Genomic DNA, 7,945 nt, shown 5'->3' on the forward strand with positions numbered 1-7,945 from the left:
ATAAACAAAAGCTGCCGTCAGCTAGGTGTTGCGCGGTGATGCAACCATCATTCAGCGAACCCATTTCTGTCCACCTGCGGCCTCGCCTAGCGCTGATTCTAAGGACACCTGTCTCCCTACTCGATACCAAGCCCCATTTCTCTGCTGTGCCCCGCATCATCTGTCCTAAATCCATCATGCATGCGATTCCAAAACTCTCTGCAAAACATAGAACAGTCCCACGCCAGGATTAATATGAAGACGCTAATTAAGACAAGAAGTTACTTAGGAGTCAGCATTTACAGACATTGCAGTCATATTTATTCTTCAAAACTATTACTGTTAGATACTCCCTCCTCATTAACTTCTGCTTGAAATTGATTTTCGTGTTGAATGAAAAGTGACAAGTCAAATAAATTGTCCCCTGGCACCCTCAAACTTCCCTTTTCTCCCTTCTTTCTTGAACAGGAAATACTTTCACGTTTCGAAAGATTTACTGAAAGATGTTTTGAATGTAATGAATAGGTTCAGGCAGGCAGACAGACCTCTCGAAGCTATTGTTGTGGGATATTAGCCAGTCATTGCAGAAGAGTTTGTAATTTTTCCTCCTATCTTTTCTACGTAATTCTGTAGCTCTCAATTCGTTCGAGCAATCAATCATTCATGATAGGAAACACAGTCATAGCTCAGTCACTCAAAATGATTCTGAAATTTTACTTGTTAGAATGAAATCAGGCGATGATTCTTCTTCTCTGCAGGCTCGTGCTTTGCGGCAGTCTGCTAATCTGTACAAATAAAATGCCTCGTAATTTTGGGAGCGTTGTATAATCAGTCGGGAAACCTCATATAAAGCGGATATTTGGCTTTGATGAAATTTAACCTTCCGAAGAAGTAATGGAGCTCTTGGATTATTAAATGCAGGTTCGTATCCAGTCTTTCGGAAGTTCCCTTCTGATTAACAACTACGCAATATATCGATAAATATCATTAATTCTCATATTTACAATACACACCTTTTATTTGAAGGAGCAATCTATATATATTTCCTCTTAATCGTACAATTCGTATCAGTTATCTTCTGTGATAAATCTCAATAATCAGATTACAGTTCTTCCAAACCAAGCTCAGGCTAATCGGCACGAAGACAATCTCGGAAGCTCCCTTTCTTTTTATTTCTTTTTTTTTTCTAACAACCACCAGAGAGAGTACTACAAAGAATACTTATGCGCTCATGGCATAGCTATTGTATGAACTACTTTTCGCATGGATTCTGCGAGTATGAAGATAGAAAATTAGTAAATGTCATTCAAGGGTAGAATTGTATCTAAATAATTCATCGAATATATAGAGATATTACAATTGCCCCTCGCAGCGAGCAAAGTTAATGATAATACACTTTGCGAGCTAACAGAAAAAATTTGTTGGGTTGTTTATTCAAAAGAGGAATATTTTGAATTAGTAGAATTTTACTATAGAGAGTATGGGTAATATGTTAAGACAATAAGTTACGAGAATACCTAAGCTGTAGCTTTTACATGTACCGGGGTATACCCGCATCCCGAGTACATAACCAGGGAAGATGTAGATTGGTGTAATTACGAAAAAGGTCTACCCATTTGGGAACTGGCCTTCACAGGGAAACCCTGGAAAACCCGGAAGAATAGACCCCAGCTCAGGTATTAAAGAAGATAGGAAAGCCTAAATCCAGTAATTTTGAAATACACTCCTGGAAATTGAAATAAGAACACCGTGAATTCATTGTCCCAGGATGGGGAAACTTTATTGACGCATTCCTGGGGTCAGATACATCACATGATCACACTGACAGAACCACAGGCACATAGACACAGGTAACAGAGCATGCACAATGTCGGCACTAGTACAGTGTATATCCACCTTTCGCAGCAATGCAGGCTGCTATTCTCCCATGGAGACATCGTAGAGATGCTGGATGTAGCCCTGTGGAACGGCTTGCCATGCCATTTCCACCTGGCGCCTCAGTTGGACCAGCGTTCGTGCTGGACGTGCAGACCGCGTGAGACGACGCTTCATCCAGTCGCAAACATGCTCAATGGGGGACAGATCCGGAGATCTTGCTGGCCAAGGTAGTTGACTTACACCTTCTAGAGCACGTTGGGTGGCACGGGATACATGCGGACGTGCATTGTCCTGTTGGAACAGCAAGTTCCCTTGCCGGTTTAGGAATGGTAGAACGATGGGTTCGATGACGATTTGGATGTACCGTGCACTATTCAGTGTCCCCTCGACGATCACCAGTGGTGTACGGCCAGTGTAGGAGATCGCTCCCCACACCATGATGCCGGGTGTTGGCCCTGTGTGCCTCGGTCGTATGCAGTCCTGATTGTGGCGCTCACCTGCACGGCGCCAAACACGCACACGACCATCATTGGCACCAAGGCAGAAGCGACTCTCATCGCTGAAGACGACACGTCTCCATTCGTCCCTCCACTCACGCCTGTCGCGACACCACTGGAGGCGGGCTGCACGATGTTGGGGCGTGAGCGGAAGACGGCCTAACGGTGTGCGGGACCGTAGCCCAGCTTCATGGAGATGGTTGCGAATGGTCCTCGCCGATACCCCAGGAGCAACAGTGTCCCTAATTTGCTGGGAAGTGGCGGTGCGGTCCCCTACGGCACTGCGTAGGATCCTACGGTCTTGGCGTGCATCCGTGCGTCGCTGCGGTCCGGTCCCAGGTCGACGGGCACGTGCACCTTCCGCCGACCACTGGCGACAACATCGATGTACTGTGGAGACCTCACGCCCCACGTGTTGAGCAATTCGGCGGTACGTCCACCCGGCCTCCCGCATGCCCACTATACGCCCTCGCTCAAAGTCCGTCAACTGCACATACGGTTCACGTCCACCCTGTCGCGGCATGCTACCAGTGTTAAAGACTGCGATGGAGCTCCGTATGCCACGGCAAACTGGCTGACACTGACGGCGGCGGTGCACAAATGCTGCGCAGCTAGCGCCGTTCGACGGCCAACACCGCGGTTCCTGGTGTGTCCGCTGTGCCGTGCGTGTGATCATTGCTTGTACAGCCCTCTCGCAGTGTCCGGAGCAAGTATGGTGGGTCTGACACACCGGTGTCAATGTGTTCTCTTTTTCCATTTCCGGGAGTGTATAAGAAGCTGCATAGATTAGATCGAAGGAAAAGTGCCTCATAGCCAAAAAAAATTTTTACAATATTGCTCAAAAAATTTTTTCAAAATTCTTCTTTCGACGATGTAGCCGGCGATCTCGTTGTGAAGTCGATGGAACAGGAACACTGGGTACGGACACCGGGTAGGCGACGTACAGCGTTTGGTGGACGCGGCACGGAGGACAGGCGATGGTACAGGATAGAAGCTGGCAACGTGCCGTAGAAACAGGAAGATGACCTCAGGAACAGATGGTCAGGGACGTGAACATGAAACAGGTTTAAAGTGGAATAAGAAAAGGTTCTGACTGAATAAATCCCTGGAAGAGAGTGGATTAAGGCAACGAAGTCCATATTTCATCGTTGAACTCAAAATCGGAGTGGATTCTTATATTCTTCCATCTCTACTAGACTGGAATATCCATCAGTCCTGACAATGGCGAAATTTTTTTTTTTTTTTTTTAGTCCTCAATACCAAAGTTGTTTTGCCTTACTACTGCTGACTGTGCAAAACATTGCCAAATAGACTGTGGGCATTTAAATTTTGTTGTAGCTCATATCGAATGTATTCCTCTCAAAAAAAATGTTTAATCTAATCTTCGTTTTGTTATAGTGCAGGTGGAAGTAGAGCATTGAATCTGTCCGAGGTTTGCTTTCAATTACGAAATTATGGATAAAATTTAAGTTTACACCTGATGAAAAATTTTAAAAACAGGCATATGACACTGATTCCACAAAGGAATAATTTGAAAAATTTTCATTATTCTTATAATTAATTGATTTATAGATCCACTTGCAAATAAATATCATTAATGATGACGTATATTCATTTAACAAATCATCCAATCGCAGAATCTTCTTCATCCTCTCATGAACATTTATGGAAATATATTTCAACAATTATGTCCATAATATGAAACACACAAACTGCTATTCTTAAAAAGTTAATTAAAATTCTTAAATTAATTCTCCTGGTAAAGAAAGCATAATGAAAATCTAAACATTATAATAATTTTCTCTCGCGCAACCAGGGAGTTTCTTCAATTGTTTGCAACAGTGACATTATCGACTGTTGCTTCATTTCACAGTTCATTTGTTTTCTTGCGCGAACAGCGCACATCATACACATAGCGTATTTACCTACATATCCCACACTGTTCAAGTTTCACACGCAATTCTCACATAAGTGCCGTGTCTTGAGAAATTGTAGATGCACTTTCATTGTATATCACTGTGGCTTCTGCTCATAGTCCACACTTACAAACGCTAGTAATTAACAAATTCTTCTACCTATCTTAAAATTTTTGTGCTAAACTATCACAAGAGTAATCTAACTGTCTCTTAACCTATCACAGGAGTAATCTCACTGTCTCTTAACCTATCACAGGAGTAATCTCACTGTCTCTTAACCTCTAGACAACATAAACTTCTTGATATTTATATACACATTCGACTCATAGTCAAATTCCACTCTAAATTCTTCTCCATATTTGGTATCACAGATCTACGATCCTTCAAAAAAATTTCTTAATATCATTATGCGGGAATAATCCCTTTATTCTTTTCGATTCGGGATACGCCAACAAGTATGATCCAGGATTTGGTATATTTACAATAACATATGGTCCGGTATAAATAAGATTCCATTTCTTTATGTTCTTCATCAGTTTCGAGGAATGGATGTGTCGCCTCAATAAAACCTTTTCTCCAAGATGAAACGTCTGAATCCGGTGAATACGTTTTTCATATGTCAATTTCCGTTGTATTGCCTTTTTAGTTAAATTGACAAGTGCGAGTCGAATCTTTTCTTCCCATTTTAAATTCTGGTCTTCATACTTTTCGTCCGTTGCCTCCAGGTTTCGGAACGACTAAGAGCGGAGAACAATATGGACTAGTTGATGGCTCAATCAAGTTCCATTCTAACATTCTATTTATCTACCTTTGAACGGATTGTTTTAAACGCCAGGGGATCGGGTAGTGCGTGTAACAGTAAGTCTGATGTGGCTTCACTTGTAGGTGACAAAGATACCCTTTAATAATTCCTGGTTTCTCATCAAAAATCTCTTCATACGCCTCTAACAAATAATGAAGCTGCTGCCTTTGTTCTCCAGTAAGCTGATTTGATTCACTAGTTTTTATCATTGCTGTTTGGTTAAAGTCCTCCTGTTGTATCAAATCCTTTGAAAGCTCCTTCCAACGACCGTTTGTAGTGTCAATTAATTGAATTATGGCACCGCGACAATATTTCTCATGCACCGTTTCCTTTCTATTTAAATCCAGTGCTATCTCTTCTCCATTTAATCTAAATTTAACTATTCCTTCCAAAAAATCAATCTGACTCTCGTACTCCTGCATACTCCCAATACCAAGAATACAGCCCACTAATAACTTCTCCACTACAAGGAACGTGCATTTTATTGCTACATTTCCCATTTTCATCTCTAATTGTGTTTGTATTTTGACATTGGGAGAGCGTGCTCCAACAGCTCCGATGATTTTGCAGTTCTGTACTGGAAAAATTGGTACCTTCTTCTTCCTAATAATTCTCCGAAAAAGAGCGCCTGAGATGACATTGGCGGAAGCGGCGGTGTCCAATATCACATTCGTTGGAACTTCCTCTATTTCAACACATACTTCCGATACCGGAACACTCGATCTGTCATTATGACACGTTATTAAATCCTTTGTTAACTCTTCAGTCAACAGCTCACCATCATTATATCTTAAAAATTGTAATTTTACTGTTTCGCCCCTAACAGTTCCCCTGACCGCTCCTCCGGGTCACGATGCGGTCATGTTTAGTTTGACTGATTATTGGTCCGATTGGTATTTGTCTCTTCAGCTACTTCAGTGATTATCGGTTGTTGTGGTGAATTCTGTCTATGTTGTCTTGCTTGATTCGTGTAATTATTGTTGTTGTTCTGCTGGTGCTGGTAGAACTGTCCTGTGTTGCCATACATTGGATTATACCGATTAAAATTCCTACTGTTCCTAAAATAGCCCCTCGCTGCACCATTACTAAAGTTTCCATTATGGTAATAATTATTGTTTGCATTTTGTCCATTGCTAAGTCTCCTCGGAGAGTGTAGTTGGTTATGATTATTGTTACTGCTACCATTACTGCCATTCCCACTCGAGTTGCAGCTCGGATTCGCTTCTATTGCTCTTCTTTGATATGACATTTCTCTTGCCCTTTTATTGTCCTCCTCAATTATATCAATACGATCAAGCGTAGTCATAAATGAGTCTATATCCTTATCATTTACATATAACAGCTGATTCCTTATACTGGTGGGTAGTCTGGACTTGAGTATTTTAAGTATATCCGGCAAAGGAATCGGTACATCCCAATACAAAGATTTATTAACGTATTTCTCAAAATATCTCTTTAGAGATCCTCTAGAAAACGAGAAAGGCTCAGGATATAATACTTCCTGCCTAAGTCTTTCTTGTATTCCAGCAGACCAATATTTTGCTAGAAAAGCCTGCTCAAATTCTTTGTAACATTTACAAGAAGATGTTTGTTCGGATGCCCACAGTGCTCCTGTTCCTTGTATATATCCAGATACAAAACTAATCTTTTGCCATTCTGTCCAAGATCGTGGAAATAGACCTCTGAAACTTCGAATAAAGACTACAGGATGAACATTCTTTTTGTCAGGGTTAAAGATTTGAAATTGTCTCTGTTTAATCATCTTCTCCTCAACGGTACTACGATTCCAAAAATCATCCTGTTCGTACTTTTCCCTGTGGTTCTTCGTTATATCCAATCTAACTTGTGATGTTCCAGTTCTATCTACATCGGATCTTGACGTGGACGGAATGTCACCCACAGATTGAGAGTTTTGTTTCCTACTTCTCGGTGTTTCTAAATCCTCCTGCGAGAGATTTGGTGATCTTTCGATATTTTCTTTCCAACGCGAGAAATCTTCGCCAAGTTGTTCTCGAACTTCCTTTAACCCTTTGTTAAAAAAATTATCCTCGGAACTCTCTGAAATTGACTGTAAAGCTACTTTCACAGTTTCTTCTATCGTTTCCGAAGGAGAATTTTGCCGCTCTAATGTCATTTCTGAAACCTTCCCGCAAGTACATTCATTCTATGTTCCACTGTCTCCTGTTTTTCCTTCACTTCGTCAAATTGCTTCTTTAAATTATCTTGGGATTCTGTTATTTCCGGTATCATAGATACGGAACACTGTATGTCCTCTTGAGCTTGTATTACTTGAGGAAACAGTTCTACTTGCTTTTGTATCGTGTCAATTTTGACGGATACATATTCGGTTAGTTCCGCTTTTAATTTACTATTGTTTTCTTGGCATTGTCGGCGGACCTGCTCAATTTGAGCAATAAGATTCTGTTCGGTCCTTTCTGCCTGTTCTTTTATTTCCTGTGTCTGGGTATTTAATCTCTGATCTAATTCGGTAAAGGTTGCTCTTAACTGATTTTGTAATTCTGTTTGATTTTCGGCTAATTGATTTTGGAGTTCATTTTGATAACGGATAAGTCTCGTTTTACCTCTGCTTGGCCTTCAGCTAATAGAGACAGCTGTTGCATAATAACAACTAATGTGTCAACAACAGTCTGATCAGCTGTTGTATGAATGTTTTCTGAACCAGCGGGATTATTTATATTGCTACCGCTAGCCACAACAGTCTCAGAATTGTTATTCGTGGCCTCTGCTCCTGCGCAAACAGCTGAAGGCTGTTGCACGTCTCGTTGCTGATTCAATGACATTTTAAATGCCGCCCTAGTCAATACAATTAAATAACTGTCAATATCAGGTTCTAATCACTAAATACGGTTTCT

Source organism: Schistocerca serialis, chromosome 7, assembly GCF_023864345.2.
Source record: "Schistocerca serialis cubense isolate TAMUIC-IGC-003099 chromosome 7, iqSchSeri2.2, whole genome shotgun sequence".
NCBI classification, from domain to species: Eukaryota; Metazoa; Arthropoda; class Insecta; order Orthoptera; family Acrididae; genus Schistocerca; species Schistocerca serialis.